Source organism: Rhineura floridana, chromosome 3 (assembly GCF_030035675.1).
Source record: "Rhineura floridana isolate rRhiFlo1 chromosome 3, rRhiFlo1.hap2, whole genome shotgun sequence".
In the NCBI taxonomy this organism is placed as follows: Eukaryota; Metazoa; Chordata; class Lepidosauria; order Squamata; family Rhineuridae; genus Rhineura; species Rhineura floridana.
Window position 1 is genome coordinate 216,028,118 of NC_084482.1, and position 21,536 is coordinate 216,049,653.

The 21,536-nt window shown below is 45.5% G+C and overlaps 2 pseudogenes; both read left to right on the plus strand.

Annotated features, from left to right (window-relative positions):
• Positions 1–3,279, plus strand: part of LOC133381644 (zinc finger protein 420-like) — a 30,484-nt pseudogene extending 27,205 nt beyond the window's left edge.
• Positions 3,280–10,203: 6,924 nt separating this feature from the next.
• The window catches only part of LOC133381631 (zinc finger protein 420-like), a 28,277-nt pseudogene continuing 16,944 nt past the window's right edge, over positions 10,204–21,536 (plus strand).

The following is a 21,536-nucleotide window of genomic DNA, read 5'->3' on the forward strand; positions in this document are numbered from 1 at the left end:
CCTTGTCACCGAGACTACTTGAGCCTCAAGTGAGAGGGAAGAGTCTAAAAAGACTCCCAGACTACAAACCCGCTCCTTTAGGGGGAGTGTAACCCCGTCCAGGACAGGGTATATATCCACCATCCGATCAGAGAACCCGTCCACCAGCAGCATCTCAAGTCTTGTCTGGATTGAGCTTCAGTTTGTTAACTCTCATCCAGTCCATTGTCGCGGCCAGGCAACGGTTCAGCACATCGACAGCCTCACCTGAGGAAGATGAGAAGGAGAAGTAGAGCTGCGTGTCATCAGCATACTGATGACAACGCACTCCAAAACACTTGATGACCTCTCCCAACGGCTTCATGTAGATATTAAAAAGCAGGGGGGACAAAACTGACCCCTGCAGGACTCCATATTGGAGAACCCACGGTGTTGAGCAATGTTCCCCGAGCACTACCTTCTGGAAACGACTCGCCAAGTAGGAGCGGAACCACTGCCAAGCAGTACCTCCAACTCCCAACTCCGCGAGCCTCTCCAGAAGGATACCATGGTCGATGGTATCAAAAGCCGCTGCGAGATCAAGGAGAATCTGAACAGAGTTACACTCCCTCTGTCTCTCTCCCGACATAGGTCATCATACAGGGTGACCAAGGCCGTCTCAGTGCCAAAACCGGGCCTAAAACCCGATTGAAATGGATCTAGATAATCGGTTTCATCCAATAGCGCCTGGAGCTGGCCAGCAACCACTCGTTCCAAGACCTTGCCCAGGAATGGAACATTCACCACTGGCCTGTAGCTGTTAAAATTGTCTGGGTCCAAGGAAGGCTTTTTCAGAAGTGGTCTCACCACTGCCTCTTTCAGACAGCCAGGGACCACTCCCTCTTGTAAGGAGGCATTTATCACTTCCTTGGCCCAGCTACCTGTTCCATCCCTGCTAGTTTTTATTAGCCAAGAGGGGCAAGGATCCAGTACCGAAGTGGTTGCACGTACCTGTCCAAGCATCTTGTCCACGTGTTGGGTTTTCGCCGAGCCTTAAAGACCTGACTATTCAGGCAGGCCTACAGGATTTCTGGGGTGGATTAGTTTTATGTTGTATTAATTGAAGGGTGGTTTTAGATTAATTGATGATTGTGATTTATGCTTTGTATATTGCATTTATATTATTGTAAGTCGCCTAGAGTGTCCGTTAGTTTGGACAGATAGGCGACTAAGAAATAAAATTTTATTTATTATTATTTATAAAATGTATTGTTTTTCTTTTAGGATCCAGTGTCTTTGGAGGATGTGGCTGTGAATTTCACGGAAGAGGAGTGGGCTTTATTGAATCCTGACCAGAGAGCTCTACGTAGCGAAGTCATGGGGGGGATTTGTGGGACTCTGTCCTGTCTTGGTAAGGCCCCCTGTTAAGTTGTAATTTGTTTTGTTATGTGCCTTCAAATCAATTACGACTTATGGCAACCCTATGAATCGGTGACCTCCAAAAGCATCATCAACCACCCTGTTCAGATCTTGTAAGTTCAGGTCTGTGGCTTCCTTTATGGAATCAATCCATCTCTTGTTTGGCCTTCCTCTTTTTCTACTCCCTTCTGTTTTTCCCAGCATTATTGTCTTTTCTAGTGAATCATGCCTTCTCATGATGTGTCCAAAGCATGATAATCTCAGTTTCATCATTTTAGCTTCTAGTGGTAGCTCTGGTTTAATTTGTTCTAACACCCAATTATTTGTCTTTTTTGCAGTCCATGGTATCAATCGTAATATCTGTTTTCAAATTCCATATTTCTATATTTAATGAACCCGAATATTCTGATATACTGCCACTTATTTCAACTGGGATTCATAATCTTCTCCAGATAACCTTGTATGGACAGCCGTCTATTCTGTCTGTACACAGATTTCTAGTTATGCCTGTCTAAAACAATGGTCCAATTCATTGGAATTTTTCACTAAAATCTTTCCCCAAGTGCTAACACAGCATAGCTGAGCTCCATTTGAGTTTCTGCTATAGCCCACTAGGTGCAACATTGGGCATTCTGGACTTTGGGAAGACACACCCAAAGCTTCCCTCTTAGTTCATCCTTTTTCCTAGACCTGGAACAGAGTGGTGGCAGTGCATCACACTATTTGGGGAAGAGGAGGACCATTTTAAGACTGGGGTAGAAAACATGATGTGCTCCACAGATTGCTGGACTCTCACTCCCATCAGCAGTGACCATTGTCCACGCTGACTGGGGTGATGGGAATGGGATTCCAACAAGCTCTGGAGAGCACCATGTTGTTATAGGGAAAGGGACTTGGCTGGTAAGAAAAGCCTTCCCTATATCTGCACATTTCCTATATTTCAATACTTGAAGTCCATTTCTTCCAGGCTAATGCAAGATTTGTTATATCTTTTTTTTTTTTTTTTTGAGTGGGGAGGAGGAACCCTTGTAGAAAAAGGGACTTGGCCACTGCAGAGCCACCCCTCGCACAATTTGTCCACATATGAATGTGTGTGTTTGTGTACATACCCTTCCATCCACGTTTTTTCACACTTCCTAAATTTCAGCATTCCAAGCCCTCTTCTTGCACCCTAGTAGAATTTGTCTGTTTTTATTGATTTAAAACATGTACATCTCCATTTTATTCTAAAACAAATTCACAAGGAGTATAAAGAAATGGTTAGAGATCCATACAAGATGCTAGAATTACAACATAATCAAAGCAGCAGTGCACCAATTAGCACGAGGAAACTTTAAGAGTCGCAAGAAATACAAATACAGACGAGAACAATGTTAGAATCCCAGAGGTCTGACTCAATATCCCTGCCATAGTCATTGGCCAACTAATCCAGGAGTATTTGCTCTGACTGGCAGCACGTCTGAGGGCTTTTTCTGTGGTCCTTTAACTGCTGAAGTGGGGGATTCACTTTGGGACTTTCTTTGCCACTGAAGGATGGAGACTCCCCTTTTAATTTTCTCACTTCACTTGCTCCAAAGAGTTCCGAAGAGAATATCTGCGGTTGTTTTATTTACCTGTATAACTTTGTAGGCTAGGCCAAATGAGAGTGATTGGCCCAGGACCACCCAATGGGATTAACCTCTGACTGGGAGGTTTACCCAGGTCACCGTGGTCCAAATCCAACAATCTGTATCACTCCAATTGTCAGTGAATGCCAGACAACAGAGACTGTTCAACCTGGAGTAAGATCCGTCTCCCACCTAAGTCCTGTCAGTTCTTCCTTTATCACGAAAGTTATTTGGGATTGTTCAGTGATTTGAGGATCCATTTCTTCTCTCATGGTCTTATCAAGTTCTCTCTTCCTTGCAGAAGGTGACAAATGGAAAGCCAAGAGGAAGGGAGAACTATGTGGGAAAGAGAGATGGAAAAGAGACAGATCTGAAAGCAGGGAAGAGCAGAGAAGGAAACCTGAAGCAGAAGAGAAAAGGAGGAAGAAATCCTGCGCTTCTCAGGGTAGTGGCTACCATATAACTGCCATCCGAGAAAAAACAGATCAAAGAAGGAAAAGAAATAAATATTTTTGTTGTTGGAAAACTCTGAATTCTAAAAGAAAATGTAAAGCCCACTACAAAAACCAGAAAAGGGAGAAACCATATAAGTGCTTGGAATGTGGAAAGAACTTCAGCTGGCAAAACCAACTCACTTCCCATCAAAGAATTTACACCCAGCAGAAACCATATGAGTGCTTACAATGTGGAAAGAGCTTCAGTCGGAAGACACATCTGACTTGCCATCAAAGAATTCACACTGGGGAGAAACCATATGAGTGCTTAGAACATGGAAACAGCTTCAGTCGGAAAGAGCAACTCACTGCCCATCAAAGTATTCACACTGGGGAGAAACCATATAAGTGCTTAGAATGTGGAAAGAGCTTCAGTCAGAAGATAACTCTGACTTGCCATCAAAGAATTCACACCGGAGAGAAACCATATGAGTGCTTAGAACATGGAAACAGCTTCAGTCGGAAAGAGCAACTCACTGCCCATCAAAGTATTCACACTGGGGAGAAACCATATTAAGTGCTTAGAATGTGGAAAGGGCTTCAGTTGGAAACAGCAACTCACTGCCCATCAAAGTATTCACACTGGGGAGAAACCATATAAGTGCTTAGAATGTGGAAAGAATTTCAGTTTGAAACAGCAACTCACTGCCCATCAAAGTATTCACACTGGAGAGGAGCCATATAAATGTCTGGAATGTGGAAAGGGCTTCACTAGAAATTCCTCTCTCACTTTGCATCAAAGATTTCACACGGAAGAAACCATAGAACTGCTTGGAATGTGGAAAGAGCTTCAGAAGTAGCACAAGTCTTTATTGACATGAAAGATTTCAGAAATGGGGAAACCATATTATGAGTGTAGAACAGGGGGTCGCCAACCTGTTGGCTGTGAGAGTTTTGGAGGCCTGTGGAGCCCTTCAGTAGCATCCCCCAATGCCCCTGCACTCTCGGATGTTAGAGAAGAGATCCTGGCCTTCCTCTGTTTGATCCTAGTCCCCCTCCTCTTTTCAGACAACACTGCCCTCACCCATGACCTATCTGCCCTTTTTTTGTAGAGTGAATTCAGATTTTCCCAATCTTGGGAAAATCCTAAAATAAAAATACAAATGCACTCCACTGCTCCCTGGTTTTGTCTAGGCCTGAGTTTGTCATGTCCATTAATTTTAATGGATCCGCTCTGAGGTGAAAGTTGGGTGCAACCCACATACTATTTTTTGACCCTTTTCTGCACACCTGTGTTACTTGCCCCAACTCAGTCAGCTTTCCTGTACTGAGCAGGATGGACGCTGGTAGACGTTAAATTGCATGCATTGCGGAGCAGGACAGCTTACACACAGAGAACTCAAGTGATTTCTCCTCCTTTGTAAACTCCAGCCAGCATGTTGGTGGGGGCAAGCCTTGCCCTCCAGCACGACAATAATACGTTAGTAAGAAATGCTGTACAGTTTGAAGACGAGCCGTGAGCGCTTCGCTGGTGGAGCGCGCTGCCGTGTCTTCTTCCACGGTGAACTGGGTGGGAGGAGACATTGGCGGGAACTAGCGCTTCCTTGCTCCAGATGAACCTAGGCAGAATGGGACGAAACCATATAAATGCTGGAATATGGAAAGAGGTTCCGTACAAATGCCTTTCTCACTGCCCATCAAAGAATTCACACTGGTAAGAAGTCATATGAATGCTTGCAACGTGGGAAAAGCTTCAACTACAAGCACAAGTGGGTAGGGCACCAGTTTTGCATGCAGAATGTCCCAGCTTCAATCCCCAGTGGCATCTCCAGGTAGCTCTCGGAGAGACTCCTTGTCTGAAACCCTGGAGAGCTGCTGCTAGTCAGTGCAGACAGTACTGAGCTAGATGGACCCCAGTGCTCTGACTCAGTACAGAGAAGGAGCTCCCCGTCTTCCTCGGTTCTCTGAAAGGCCTCTTTTCGCCTTGGCTCCCGTTTTCAGAGATCATCCATCTGCCTGATTTCATAAAGGTTAAAATAAACGAAACCAGACTGGTAGGGAGGAAGGATAGAGGAAATGGTTGGAGGGGAATCTATGCCCTTCAAAGAAATGTTCCTCTCCCTCTGATGTCACTTCCTGCCTGGCAATAGCACGGGAGAACCTCACCCTGTACGGAGGTGTCCCAAGTTGAGCTGACCCTGTCAGGATCCCCCATCACAACATCCACCCTCAGGGAGCAGAGCTTCCTTTCCCCCTCTTGAAAATGAATCGTACTTAGTGAGATGTGCAAATAATGGTGGTAGACTGCAGCTGGATGGAGAGGTGGGGTGTTTTTATCTGGCTGAGGAATCTGCGTAACAACCGATGGGCGAAGAGAAGAGATAGGCAAGCCCTTGGTACAATGAGTGAAATCTTGGGGGCAGGGATCATATTGCAAATGGGTGCTGTTTGATGGGAGTAGTTTTGGGTGGGAAGTGGAGCTTTCCTATACATAAGCCGTGTGTCAGACCTCAGAGTTTTGAATGACAGGAACTTGATTCCTAGAGAGGAAGGGAATTTGAGGGGGGAGGGGTCTGTGTACCCCAAAGCAAAAACACCTCTGTCCAAAGGCCCTTCCTGCCAGGATTCTAACTTGAGGGAAACTAACTGCTGTTTGCCCCAAGTGCGGCATCGGTGGCCCCTCTGAAATCTGATGAATCCCCTTCCCCTTTGCACATTCAGCTGAAGGGTTTTCCCAGGGCTGCAGGGGAGGGCTCATAGGAGTCCTGTTCAACTGATCCATCCCAATCCAGAAGGGGACCCTTTTCCTTTCCTCTCTTGGCAAGGCCAAGACACTCCGCAGTGAGTGAGGAGAGAGTGAAAGTGGGTCTTTGAAGCCCCCCGTTACTCACACACTAACTGGTGTTATGACTTGTCATGAGCCAGGCTGGGAGGGGGCAGATAGATGAGGGTGAAACAGGAACCCGGAGAAGGAGCAAGCGGAGGGGTGGACTCACAGGGCGCCCGAACCCGTCTTTCACAGCTCAGCCCCAGACTCCTCTGTTGAAGCACCGCCTGGACCCTCTCCAACTGAACATGCCCATGCCACCCACGCCAGGCACTCAGCCTTGCACGTCAGACGTTTCCCAGCTGAGTGCTGCCCAGCTTCCCACAGCCGCCTTCAGTCGGAGAGGGAAGCTGAGATCAAACCACCTTCACCCTGTGCTCGGAGGTGCTTCAGGTGGGAAGTTCAACAGTTAGAGCTGAGGCGGAGCCTTCATTTGCACATGAAATCCAAGCCTACTTAAGCTGACTTGGGGGGGGGGGTCCTGAGTCGGTGTCATAGAGTCGTGAAGCCATGCTTAGTTAACTCCAGGAGCAGTTGGGTTAAGGAGGCACACTGCTTTGGCTGTACATTACTTTAATAACAAGAGAAAACACCAGAGCTGTGTCTGTCTTTGACTCCCTCGACTTCAGGCCTGACATCACTCCTACCCCCTTCCTACCCTCCCCCCCACCTCTGAAAGGCCAAGATGCCGCTTTAAGTGAGGAGGGATTGAAAGTAGGTCTCATTACTTACACACTGACTGCTGTCATGACTCCTCCTGGCTGACACATGTGGGCCCATCCAGGCTGGCAACTCCTGGGATGCAGAAGGGATCTTTCAACATTGACTAGAAAGCGCTACTCGAAAAGTGGCAACCTTTGAATCAAAGGAATCAACTTCAGCAGAGCCCGACTGAAAATAAACTGTGTTGTATTAAAAAGGTAAATAGGTGGAGACAGCAATTCAAACGCTTACAGGACAGCTCCCACCTGTGTCAATAGCTCGGTCACTTGTGCTGGCTGGGTGATATCCAGCCCCAGCAGTTCCAGCGTTTAGCTACCAGGAGGCTGAGGGACCCCGAGAGGCTTGCAGCCAACTCCACCTTCTTTGCCATGAGTGGCTGAAGCCAGAGTGACACACAAAGAACCAGATCCTGGACATTCCTGACAGTTCCTGGTTGGTCCTTTCATTGCAGATGGAGAGCTGGGTGAGGGAATGTGGAGTGGAGACCAGTTCCCAGGCAGTGGCCCTGGCAGAAGGTTTCCTCTTGAAGTAAAACTCCCATCATGATTGCTGTAAACCGCCCAGAGAGCTTCGGCTATGGGGCAGTATACAAGTGCAATAAATAAATAAATAAAATAAAATCATCACCATTCCTCATATTGGCTGGGCTCATGCAGGTTGGAGTCTTTGTTGTCTAAATGTGTATAGATATTAGCAGAGATGGCCAACAGGCTGAGATGGTGTGTGCCAGTGTGTGCATTTACTTAAGTAGCAGGCTTTTACCCTGCATTGAGATCACTGAGACTTGAGATTTTAGTAAAATAAGAAAAGCTACTTTATTTATAGAAATACATAGTAGATAGGGAAGGCATACCTAGTTCTAACTAACTAAGCTGGAGCCGCAATGCCCAGACTTGGGAGTTGCCCTCGTGGCTCAGGAGAGAGAGCAGAGACAAAGGTGTCTCCTCTCTCTTGGACAGTCGAAGAAGAGAAGAAAGGGCGGAAGGACGAGGGGCAGATAAGCTCCCTAAGACATATCAGTCTGCAACAGAAGGAAGTCAGTCAGAGCATCACAGGTAAAGGTAGCCAGGGAAAGTGCATAGATTAGGAAAAGGGTACAAAATGATATCCTACTTGGCAGGTCGGCTCCAGAAGGTGATGCTTGGGGAACATTGCTCGGCATCCTGGACTCTCCAGTATGGGGTTCCGCAGGGGTCAGTTCTGTCCCCCATGCTGTTCAACATCTACATGAAACCGTTGGGTGCGGTCATCTGGAGCTTTGGAGTGCGTTGCCATCAGTACGCTGATGACACCCAGCTCTATTTCTCCTTTTCATCTTCTTCAGGTGAGGCTGTCAATGTGCCAAACCGGTGCCTGGCTGCGACAATGGACTGGATGAGCGCTAATAAACTGAGGCTCAATCCAGACAAGACTGAGGTGCTGTTAGTGGGTGCTTGGAATGCAATAAGAGCTTTTCTAGAAGCACAAACTCCCGTCATCATCAAACAATTCATGCAGGAGAAAACATATAAAAGCAGTGGCGGCCGGTGGCCACTGAAGTTCACAGGGCTGCTTAGGGGGTCATGGTGCTGCGACCAATGAGGTTATGGAGGCACGGCCCAGTTATTCTGGTGTTCTCCGCATCCTCCTCTCTTGCAAGGGTACTGTGGACCCTTAAGTGTTGCACAAATACTGAGCATCTAACAAATGTCTCACTTTGCTTCAGAAGGGCTCCCTGCTGGTCGCCTGATGTGTGACCTCCACCTGCTCTCTTGCTCTTGCCCCTTTGCAAAGAAGCAGTGGACACATAAACGTCAGTTGTTTAAATGCTTAGCACTGACATGTTCTACCTTGCTGTTACAATTTCTAGTGTGGCCTCATGCCCCGATGACGGTACATTTCTCGGAAGTAAGCTGCCCTGATTTCCTGAGCCCAATTTTGAATTGTGGGAGGTGTGTCTCTCTGTGTCTGACCAGATTTGGAAAGAAAAAACACCAACCTAAAACTCAGTCACTGTCCCTTAGCCTAACCTACCTCACAGAGTTGTTGTGAGGTTAATGTTGGGAAAAGGAGAACTATGAATGCGGCTTTGAGGTTCTTGGAGGAAAGGTGGAATGGATATACGTGTAATCCTGATAAACAAAGAATATTTTAAAAGTATTTATTTAACCTTTGTGTTCTTGATTTTGAACTAGGGGAGAGGTGTAGGGAGCACAGGTTTCGAATCATGAAAAAAACCCAAGCAAAAAAGTATTTGGGAGACTGAAGAAAACTTCCTGTGGGGGGGAGAGAATTAACATTTGAGGGACAATGCCCTCCTTTCCCTAGCCCCATCACTATACTCCTGCCCACCCATCTTACAGGGTTGAAAGGACTCCTTTGTCTTCTGCCAATTTCTGCCTGAAGGCTAAGACTAGAGGTGTTAACAAGTCCTGCAAAGCCAAGACATTGTTCTGTTAGAGAAATATGTTATGGATCATTACACTGAAAAAGAAAAAGCATGGATGAATTTGGCTGGCAAATCATTTTGTGTTTGATTGCACATTTTAATTGTGGTTCTTTGTTATGTTTTAATTAAATTTTTTCACTGTGGTTTTGTTATTTTTATTACGTATTTGTTCAGAATTTTGTAATTGGTTGTATACTTGCAGACCACCAGGGGCCAATCCAGCAATTAAAATGGAATTGGATTGCCTTCAAGTCAATTCTGACTTATGGCAACCCTATAAATCAGGTTTTCATGGTAAACGGTATTCAGAGGAGGTTTACCATTGCCTTCCTCTGAGGCTGAGAGGCAGTGACTGGTCCAAGGTCACCCAGTGAGCTTCATGGCTGTCTGGGGATTCGAACCTTGGTCTCCCAGGTCGTAGTCCAACGCTCTAACCACTACACCCCACTGCCTCTAACCTAGCAATTAACTGGTATATAAATTAATAAGAATAAGAATCTCTTTCCTTTTAATTTCCATTTCATACCACACGTTTGTTCACCATCGTCATCGACGCTGAAGTAGGTTCCTAGTTCCCATTTTGTTTGAAAGTTAAAAACACTAAAAAAGTTCACAGCTACAGCAACTCCAAGCCAAAGTCTTGTTCACGGGCGAACGCGGGTCAGCCCGGAGGCCGGAGAGTTGGGGCAGAAATCCTCGTCTCAGCGCGAGGGAAGACGCGCCTGCACCGAGATCCGCTTCGCCCCAATGCGTCTTGCCGAGGAAGGGTTAAGGACGCCGAGCAGGATTCCTAGAGGGGAAAGGAAGGGATGGGGGAGGCCGGGTCCTCCAGAGCCCCTTCTCCGCCTGCTCTTTGGCGACGGGCTGCGTCGGTGCTTTCCTTCGGGGCTCCGGTGAGCTCCCCGTGGGGCTGTGGGGTGAAGGGAGCAGGGGGAGACCAGCCAGGGAAATGGGGAGAAGAGGGGGCGCGGCTTCTGGTTGTGGGGCTGAGGGCCCCTTGATCTCGCCCCATAGCAGCCCTTCCCCTCGGGCGCACCTTGCGCGGGGCGAGCCCTGCTCGGAGGGGAGACTCTGGGAGCGGGAGGGGAACGCCTTGGGAAGGTGGGGAGGGATGGGGGGCTCCTGGGGGGGGAAGATATATATTTAAATAATTACCATAGAAATAGGGAGAAATCTGGAGGGGAGAAAATGCCTCCGCAGAGCAGAGCCGGTGGATCCCAGCTGCTGTCGGGTGCAAAGCTTGTGGCCTCCTCGACAGGAAAGGCGGTCTAAGGGGGGGAGGCATGGTTCAGCTGGAACTGTGTTACTCGTATTTCAGTTCACTAGATAAATAAAGGAGAGAGATGGTAAAGGCTGATAAATTAAGGTACAGTGGAGGAGAAGTGTTACCCTTCCCTCACAATGCTTGAACCCAGGGCCATCCAAGGAAGGTGACGGGGAGATTCAGCACTTTGTTAAAACGGTGGAAGTCGCTGCAGCAGCGGACAGCTCCAAAAGGAGACTAAACTATTTACTTATTTATTTGTTTTAGGTATTCATATACCACTTTTCTCATTTGAAATGTGGTTTTGGAGGAGAGCTTTGCGGATACCATGGACTGCAAAAAAGACAAATAATTGGGTGTTAGAACAAATTAAACCAGAACTATCACTAGAAGCTAAAATGATGAAACTGAGGTTATCATACTTTGGACACATCATGGGAAGACCTGATTCACTAGAAAAGACAATAATGCTGGGAAAAACAGAAGGGAGTAGAAAAAGAGGAAGGCCAAACAAGAGATGGATTGATTCCATCAAGGAAGCCACAGACCTGAACTTACAAGATCTGGTGGTTCGTGACAGATGCTCTTGGAGGTCGCTGATTCATAGGGTTGCCATAAGTCACAGTTGACTTGGAGGCACATAACAACAACAGTACCACTTTTCAAGTGAACCTCACAAATGCCAAAATAGCTCCTACTGATTATGTGTCCATTTCCTCCAGCACCAGCGGCTGAATGCCTCTGAATACCAGTTGGTGGGAATCACAGCCTGGGAGCAGGTTATTGGACTCATGTTCTGCTTGCTGGCTTCCCATTGGGGCAACTGGTTGGCCACTGTGAGCAGGGCTGGTTCCAAAGGGCAGCCAGGTGGGGTACTGGCTGGAGGGCCCCTGGGGCTATGGGGGCCCCTGAGGAGCCCCTCTGCTCCCCTTCCACGATTCGCGGCAGGATCGCTGCAGTGGATCACACGGCGAGAGCTTCGGGGTTCCCTTGCTTAACCTACCTTGTTCTGCGGTTGCATGTCTGGGGCTGGCCCTGACTGTGGGAAAAGGATGTTGGACTAGGCAGGCCTTTGATGTGATCCAGCAGCCAGGCTCTTCTTAGGCTCCCATCAGTTGTATGGAACAGACCTCAGGGAGGGATGATGAACCTTCTGATTCTCAACCAGACTGCAGGCTTTAATCCATGGGCTTCACATGAAGGAAACTCCCAAACAAATCCTCCATTTTGCTTTGTGTCTCAGCATTCAGCTGCCTTTCTTTCTGCCAGATGACCTGGTTGCTATCCATACTCATCCGCATTTCCTGAGGGAAAGTCTTCTCCTGAAAATGTTGTAATCCACTCACCAAACAATGTTTTGGTTTTTGTAGGACTTGGTGGTACCCTCAGTTAGGACAGCCCTTGCCAGCAGAGGGAGGAGCCTCTTGCTCCTGGTTGGAGGCTTCCTTGGAGCACAGAAATCAAAGATGGAAGACTCAGCTTGCCCTGAAGCAGGAAGAGGTCCGTATATCATCCATGCTGGGATCCCTGAGGAATTCTGGGAAAGAACAGCGCTGAAGTTTGTGGGTGAGGAGGATACCCTCAGCTCAGATTTGCAGTGCCAGCGTTTCAGGCAGTTCTGCTACCAGGAAATCAAAGGGCCTCGAGATGTTTGCAACCAACTCCACCAGCTTTGCTGTGAGTGGCTGAAGCCAGAGCGCCACACAAAGAATGAGATTTTGGATCTGGTGATCCTGGAACAATTCTTGGCTGTCCTTCCACCACAGATGGAGAGCTGGGTGAGGGAATGTGGAGCAGAGACCACTTCCCAGGCGGTGGCCCTGGCCGAAGGTTTCCTCCTGAGCCAGGCAGAGGACCAGAAGCAGGCAGAGCAGCGGGTGAGAGCGTTTCTTTTTGGTACTTCCAAGGCTCAGAAGTTGAGAGGGGAGATCGTCTCAAAACCTTTCTAGAAATCATCCACGGAGGAATGTCGCAAATGTCCCAAGGGCTTTTGCTTCTATCATCCATTTTGTAATCTGCTTCCCTATTCACTGCCTTCAATATTCTCAATGTTGTTTCAGGTCAAGGGTCTGTTTGCAGAAGAGGCCACTGATTTCCTGGAGTCACAGAAGGCTCTGTCAGATGCCAGAGAGTGTTCCTTGCAAAGGGGGAACATTCAGGAGAGTGAGACATGTGCCACCTCATTTGGTAAGAATTGACTTGATCTCCCTCTGTTGATCGTGCCAGAGATTCACAGGATTCTTTCATTTTCTCCTGAATCTTTGGTGGTGGGAGATGATTCTCTGCAGCCTTTTATACATTTCATCAATGTATTTTCAGCACTGAGGATTTAAACCACTTCTTGCATTTCTGACCAAGCATCCAAATGGGAAGATTTGTTCTTTCACACAACAGAACTATAAAATGTGTAGGAAGAACCAAAACTCACACAATGGATGAAATATTTTGCAATCTCAGCATGTAGTTAGACATGCATCACTTAACCTCTGAGACATGCATGTGCTGCTGTCTTCACGCCAATTTTCTCTTTCGCAGGTGATCAAATGAGGCCAGCAAGACCTCCTCAACCATCTCTTTTTTGTGGTGGTGGAGAAGAAGCAGCTGCTGTGGAGAAGGTAGGGGGAAGGATCAGTGGGGGGAGAGAGACTGGGGGCAGCCCGGATGCCTCTGTCCTCTGCTCACCTCCCTGGCCTGGATGAATTTATCTCTTTCTCTTGGCTTCTGCCAGAGCTGCCCACTAGGGAGTCTGTAAATGGTGCTCGTGGAGGTTTCATATCTGCAGGATAGTTCTCAGCCTCCCTTCCTTGATGAGTCTTCTGGATATTGCTAGCTAATAATCTTTATGTTGTCTATAAAGAAGCAACTATTTCCTTTCCTCTCAGGGTCCCATGTCCTTTGAGGAGGTGGCTGTGTGTTTCACCGAGGAGGAGTGGGCTTTGCTGGATCCCCACCAGAGGGCGCTGCACAGGGAAGTCATAGAGGAGACTTCTCGGATTCTCATCTCTCTTGGTAAGGCTCCCAGGCTGAGCCACTGATGATAATAACATTTAAAAAATAGAATAATGAGCATTTTTGCACTTTTCCTATATTCAGTATATAATAATAATAATAGCAGCATTTATATCCTCCTTTTCCTCCAAGGAGCTCAAGGTAAAGTACTGGCTCTCCCCCTCTCCATTTTATCCTCACAACAACCCTGTGAGGTAGGTAGGGCTGAGAGGCAGGGACTGGCCCAACGTCTCCCACTGAGCTTCATACTCGAGTGGAGATTTGAACCCCAGTCTCCCAGGTCCCAGTCCAACCCTCTAACCACTTTGCTACACTGACTCTCAGAAGGAGGCCAGGGCAGCAAACAACAAGTAACAAAAAGCACAACTTCTTAACAATTAACAATACACATGCAGACTGGGATAAAGGTATCTACTTTAAAACCTTATTGAAATAGGAAGGTTCTTCGTAGGTACCAAAATAACAAAAGAGGCGGTGCCTATCTAATATTTAGGGGGAGGCAATTCCAAATGGTGGGTGCCACAAGACTAAAGACCCATTTTTTTTTTGCTACGTGAGATGACATCTTCAGAATGCCCTCATTTGCAGAGCACAGGTCATAGAAGCTGCTGGGCAGTGGGGTGGATGGTACACCAGCAGCGACCCTAGTTTACTGTCTCCGTGGCCCACAGCCAGCTCCAAGACAGAGTGGTTTCCTGGTGATGGAAATGGAAGTTCTGTTGACCCTGTCCCTGCAGCCTGTGCAGATGTTGCATCAAGTATCTGTGTGGGCACAGCTGGCTTAGATCACCTCCTAGCTCATCCAGATGGACTACCAATATGGCATTAAACAACAGCATGCACAGGCCAGTGTGCACAGCAGAAGACCAGGAACCCTTCCGTGTGGGTGTACGAGCAAGGAATATGATATAAATAGTTTTGCCCTTCCATGATAACGTGTCACTTCCCCCTGGCTATACCTTCCTCTGCCCATGGTCACTGAAACTTGGGTGGCAGCACCCATGCCCCTCTTTCCGAAGACTCCAGAATATTTCAGCACCTCACATTGGCTCATCTAACCTATTTTTGCATGCTCTGACAGCCTGAATCTCTCCAGTGTCAGATGGCCAACACATCCAAGGGCTGCTTCACGCATCCTTTATAAAGGACTTGGGTTTTGCTGTCCTGGTCTGATAATAAGGACTTTGCTTTTTAGGGAATGCTCTTGATAATACAGGAATGCTTGTCTGCACTTATTTGTTGGTTTAGGGAGTTACAGGGTTAACCTGCCCAAATCACCTGGTCTGAGTGATCGCGTGACCTGGCATGGGGCCTTAAATATCAAGGCAGTGATAGCTCCAGATCTCTGGTCTGAAGGTGGGAAAATTAAAGGCACTTCTGTTTTCTTCACTCCTGAAACCATTATACCACACTCCCTCAAGAGGCTTCAGATGGACCTGAGAGACATTTAGAGGCTGTTTAATAAGGGGTGAATTCTATAATTCCTTATCTGCCACAATTGAGAACCTCAAGTGGAGTGTGGGAGGGTGAAAGAGAGGGGCACACTCTCTGTAGCTGGATATCCCTTCCTCAGGTAGTCAGGGATCCCAGCTGGCTGGGTGTGGCCATTACATACTTAACTGGAGAATTCAGTGATTGAACTTGGCTGCCTGCCAATGTTATGAATGACAGTTTCTCCCCTTTTTAAAATAATATTTCTATCCTGTCATTGCTCCCAGCAGTTCAACAGAGAATGCACAGGGTTGTTCTGCACCTCAATCCTGTCAAGTAGGCTAGGGTTCATGAGAATTATTCCGAACATCCACCCACCAAGCTTGATATCTGAGCTGGGATCTGAGCTCTGGGCTCCAGAGACCCAATCAAATAGTCTACAGAACACCAGCTGTCTGTTTAGCTATTAGCAGCAGTAGCTAGATGGATGGTAGGTTTTGTCTCCCAGCTAAGGCTTTTCAGTTGTTCCATTATCAAATGGGCTCCTACTGGGAAGAAGCGTAGGATATGAATTTAATAAATAATAAAATAATAGTAATAAAAGCATTAAGTGTGGTTGGTCAATGATTTGAGGCTCTCTCAGGCTCTTAACAGTTTCTATCTTCTTTGCAACAGGTTATCAATGGGAAATGGAGAATCAGGGAGAACTACATGGAGTGTTCCCTGAAAGAGCCATGCGTATTAACAGTGAGCGGCAGAGAAAGAGAACTGGAGAAGAAGAGAGGAGGAATCAATCCCCTACTTCTCAGGGCGGTGAGCACCATCAAATACCGGTCCAAGAAAAAATGAGTAAAAGGAAAGAAACAAATACACAGCTCACAACTCATCCAAGAACTAACACAGTGGAAAAGCCATATAAATGCTTGGAGTGTGGAAAGAGCTTCGTGCTGAAGATAAGTCTCACTTGGCATCAAATAATTCACACAGGGGATAAACCATATAAATGCTCTGAATGTGGAAAGACCTTCCGTCAGAAGACGCATCTCACTTTTCATCAAAGAATTCACACAGGAGAGAAACCATATAAGTGCTCTGAATGTGGAAAGAGTTTCCGTCAGAAGACACATCTCACTTTTCATCAAAGAATTCACACAGGGGAGAAACCATATAAATGCTCTGAATGTGGACAGAACTTCCGTCAGAAGGTACATCTCACTTTTCATCAAAGAATTCACACAGGGGAGAAACCATTTAAATGCCTGGAGTGTGGAAAGAGCTTCTTTTGGAAGAGAGACCTCACTACTCATCAAAGAAAACACACAGGGGAGAAACCATTTAAATGCTCTGAATGTGGAAAGAACTTCATTAGAAAGTCACATCTCACTTCTCATCAAACAATACACACAAGGGAGGAACCATTTAAATGCTTGGAGTGTGGAAAGAGCTTCTGTTGGAAGGCACATCTCACTTTGCATCAAAGAATTCATACAGGAGAGAAACCATATAAATGCTCTGAATGTGGAAAGAGCTTCTGTCGGAAGACGCATCTCACTTTTCATCAAAATATTCACACGGGGAAGAAACCATTTAAATGCTTGGAGTGTGGAAAGAGCTTCACAGAAAAGGGTAGTCTCACTGCACATCAAAGAATTCACACAGGGGATAAACCATATAAATGTTTTGACTGTGGAAAGACCTTCTGTCGGAAGACACATCTCACTTTTCATCAAAGAATTCATACAGGAGAGAAACCATATAAATGCTCTGAATGTGGAAAGAGCTTCAGTAGAAAGTCATATGTCACTTCTCATCAAAGAATACACACAGGGGAGGAATCATTTAAATGCTTGGAGTGTGGAAAGAGCTTCTTTTGGAAGAGACACCTCACTGCTCATCAAAGAATTCACACAGGGGAGAAACCATATAAATGCTCTGAATGTGGAAAGAGCTTCATTAGGAAGTCACATCTCACTTCTCATCAGACAATACACACAGGAGAGGAACCATTTAAATGCTCAGAGTGTGGAAAGAGCTTCTGTTGGAAGGCACATCTCATCTTGCATCAAAGAATTCACACAGGGCAGAAAATATACAAATGCTTGGAGTGTGGGAAGAGCTTCTGTCGGAAGGCACGTCTCACTTTTCATCAAAGAATTCACACAGGGGAGAAACCATATAAATGTTCTGACTGTGGAAAGAGCTTCTGTCAGAAGACAAATCTCACTTTTCATCAAAGAATTCACACAGGGGAGAAACCATATAAATGCTCTGAATGTGGACAGAACTTCCGTCAGAAGGGACATCTCACTTTTCATCAAAACACTCACACAGGGGAAAAATCATTTAAATGCATGGAGTGTGGGAAGAGCTTCTGTCGGAAGGCACATCTCACTACACATCAAAGAATTCACACAGGGGAGAAACCAAATAAATGTTCTGAATGTGGAAAAAGCTTCTGTCAGAAGGCACATCTCATTTTGCATCAAAAAATTCATACAAGGGAGGAACCATAGAAATGCATGCAGTACTCATTGATGAATTCACAAAAGAGAAACTGCAGAAATGCTTGGAGTGTGGAAAGACACACCACATTTCTCATCAATAGTATTCATACAGGAGGGAGGGTATAGAAGAGGGTTGAATATGGAATATGATTCTGTCACAGTTTAACTCCCATGTCAGATTGGAGATGGGCTGGTGAGGGATGTGGCCTAGAAGATGGAGATTAGGAGATACCACTCCCCCATACCCACTCCCTGAAAGCCCACGCCAATGTAGGAATCTGAAAAAATTAAAATTTGATTAATTATTATGCAGCCACAAGAGTGGCTGTATACTACAGCCAGTGTGGATTTTTCACATTCCGCAATGTTAAATTGAGAATACACACAGCATGCCATTCTTTGTTTTGATCTTTGATTTTGTTATACTTATTGTATTTATATATTGTGCTTGTTTTATCTCTTATGTACACCGCCCAGAGAGCCTTTTTGGCTTAGGGCGGTATATAAATAAAATAAATAAATAAATAAATTCTGATGCTTCCCATAAGCTCATTTCAAAACAAAACCTTACAAAACGTATAGTACTGAACTCAGAAACGCTTGCTTAACAACCCTGTCAATTTTCATGGCGATACACAAAACAGAGAGAATCAACAGTTCAAAGTCTAAAAAGAGATAAAAAAACTCAGAGCCCTTTTGGACTTTTTTCTCGGAGAGTTCTCATAATCTGTTCAAATTCATTAAAAATCAGCCATGTTCACAGAGTACCTGTAATCCTGTTACTGACCTTGCCCCATACTCCCCTCTGAGATATTGTACTGCCCTACAAATTTGTCAAAATGCAAACACCATTTGGGTTGGTCTCTCACAGTTCAATCCACTTGCTGTGTAGCTTGGAAGAATTTGGTAACATGTGCCTCTGAGCATATGGTGAGTGGTGGCAACACCTGCAATCAGCCCAAATAACAGAAAGAAGACATGCTGTGCTGATCTTGTTTTAACAGGGAGGAAGCAACATTATTAAGACAGCTGATATAGTTCAGATGGTCACTTTAAATATGTCTGATTTACTTTGCAATTTTAGTGAAGTTTTCTTTAGGTAATCATTTTCTTTTGTTTCTGTTTCTGTGAATATGTGTACAGCAACACTTTGCAAAATTTACACTAAAAAACTCCAAAAATAATTGTGGAATAATGGCACTGGCTATTCTGCAGAACAGTCTCCAGTGGACATCAGGAGTGTCTCAATTTGCACAAGATAAAACAGTGGGAGGTGAAAAATATTCTAGCAAAATTCTTGGTGTGCTCTATGTTTTTAATTGACCGTGCCCACCTTGCCTTAAATGAAGTGATTTAAACATAGCAGGCTGAAAACATGCATCCTCTTTTTTCCAACAGCTTAGAGCAGCCTTTCCCAACCAGTGTGCCTCCAGATGTTGTTGGACCACAACTCCCATCAGCCTCAGCCAGCATTGCCAATGGTCAGGAAAGATGGGAATTGTGGTCCAACAACATCTGGAGGCACACTGGTTGGGAAAGGCTGAGCTAGAGTAATATCTGAAGTAACATATTGTAATCAGTCTGATTTTACATCGAACTGCAGTTTCAGATTCAACTGTTAATACACCCAAAATAGAAATAGAGCATAACCTCCAGTTTGAAACACAATAGGCTGTATTCATCAACATATGGCATTGACCAATAAAAAGGCTTTGAAATTAATAAAAATAAATTTGACACAGATTTCTAGGATGAAAAATGAGAAAAATAAAATTTTCTAAATTAGATTCTCTGTAGAAATATTAGTAACACAGGAAAGAAGCAAAATAAGAACACCAACAAACATACAAAAATATAATTCTCTGTCTTTGGAGATGGCAGGTATTGCCACCACTCACCATATGCTCAGAGGCACATGTTATCAAATTCTTCCAAGGTGCACAGGAAGTGGATTGGACTGTGAAAGATCAACCCAAATTGTTTGCATTTGACAAATTTGTAGGGCAGTCCTATATCTCAGAGAGGAGGTCAGGTCTCCTACTCCCCTGGTGCATTCACTACAGCTGCCCAATTTCCCTGCTTTTTAAAGTTTGATAGAAATATCTGTGGGCTACAGGTATGTTCTTAAACGGCAAGGTTTTTTGCCTATTGGTGAATGTTCTCAGTGGGCATAAATAAAGGGGTCTATCACAAGGGGTTTCTAAGAATCCTGCCTAGACATGAGTGGAATAGTAGAATTCACCCCCACAATGAGATTTGTAAGAGTTTTCCATTGTAGACCTACTACTGCATTCTGTTTTGCTCCGAGTAGGCTGAAATTGAGAAGTATTGTGTGTGTGTGTAGCTTAAAATGCAAAATATATTCAATATAGAGGCTTTGCACCAATAAAATCTATAGTAGTTTGGTTCACAGGATTGGCGGTTTGGGTTGATAGTAGATTAGTATACGTATATAGTAAGGAAAGGTGTGAACAACAAAGGTTATATTAAGATCATAGCAGTAATCTGGAAAATCCCCAGACCCTGAGAAAATGGGAACTAGCCGCAAGAAAACCCACATAAAAGAAAAACCAGCTGAACATTTTGGCATAAACAAGTTGTGTCAGCAAGGAGGTGACTTAGACAGGTAATGACCAATCAGCCTAAGAGTTTAGCCTAACACTTGCACCCAGAAACCCAGGTATTGCTTTTGGGAAAAGGGGTGTGTCCCTCTGTTGAGTTCCTCTGCATCCGAATTCCAGAGTATGAAGGACCTGCCTGAGTTCTTGTAAGTATCCATTTTTAGTATCCTTGCTGTCTGAAAGTGTGTATACTTGTATTTTTCTCATTCCCATCTTTAATAAAACATTTATATCTTATGTCGTGGTTTTAGCATCGTTTGCATTAAATCAAGTAAAGTCGTGAATTGGGAGGAGAGGCTTTCTGGCTGACAGAGTGGAGTCTGAGGTCCTTTGGCCTCTGGGCTGCAGTGTTCTGAGAAGTTAAACCATCTATGCTGCTTTGAGTATTGCTGTCAAGAGTGTTTGAAATGCACCAAGTACCTGCTGTTGCCAACCCTACTCCTACATCATCTTAGAGGAGAAAATCCTGGGAGTTGGGTGTGTTTGGGGTACCTCCTTTGGATTCCCCCGGATCCACCTAAATCACTTAAAATCAGTCTTGTTAAATGTACACACACAATTTTTCTGTGGTGTTTGGTTAAATGTTCAGTCCAGTAGAATTAAAAAAGGTCCTCATGAATTTTGGAGATTTTTACTTGGCATCCCAAGAAAGGTTCCATCAAATTAGAACTGACATTGATGTCTCTGGATGGGTTTTTTTGTGCCATGGTGGTGCTGGAAAGCACTGATTTGGTGACTTTTACTGTGCGGTCAATATACACCTAAGCAATCTTTCAATTGATTATTTGTGGGGAGAGAGTATCCTTGTTTAAAAATCATGCAAATCCGTGATGTTTCTTTTTTTAAAAAAAGAATTCCTAGATCTAACATTTTCCTCTTTGCCATTTTGTGACTGGCCAGCTCCCTGCAGAAAGTTCAGGATTGGCCAGGCCATCCCTTGCAGGGCCGGTTCTAAAGGGCGGCCAGGTTGGGCACTGGCCCGAGGGCCCCGGAGCTACAGGAGCCCCTGAGGGGCCCTCTGCGATCCACACACCCCACTTACCTGTTAGCCAGCTTTTCAGCATTGCCCTTAATGAAGATGGCGGCCGCAGCTTCCCTAAGGTACTGAATCCGCTGCTGCCATCTTAATTGATGGCAGAGATGTGTGTGTGTGTGTGTGTGTGTGTGTGTGTGTGTGTGTGTGTGTGTGTGTGTGTGTGTGTGTGTGTGTGATCCTGCTTATATTGTAAATATGGTAAGTGCTGTTTATATAGAAGACATATGGTAAGTGGAGTGAAAGAGGAGGGGGAGTACATGAGCAGTAGAATGCTG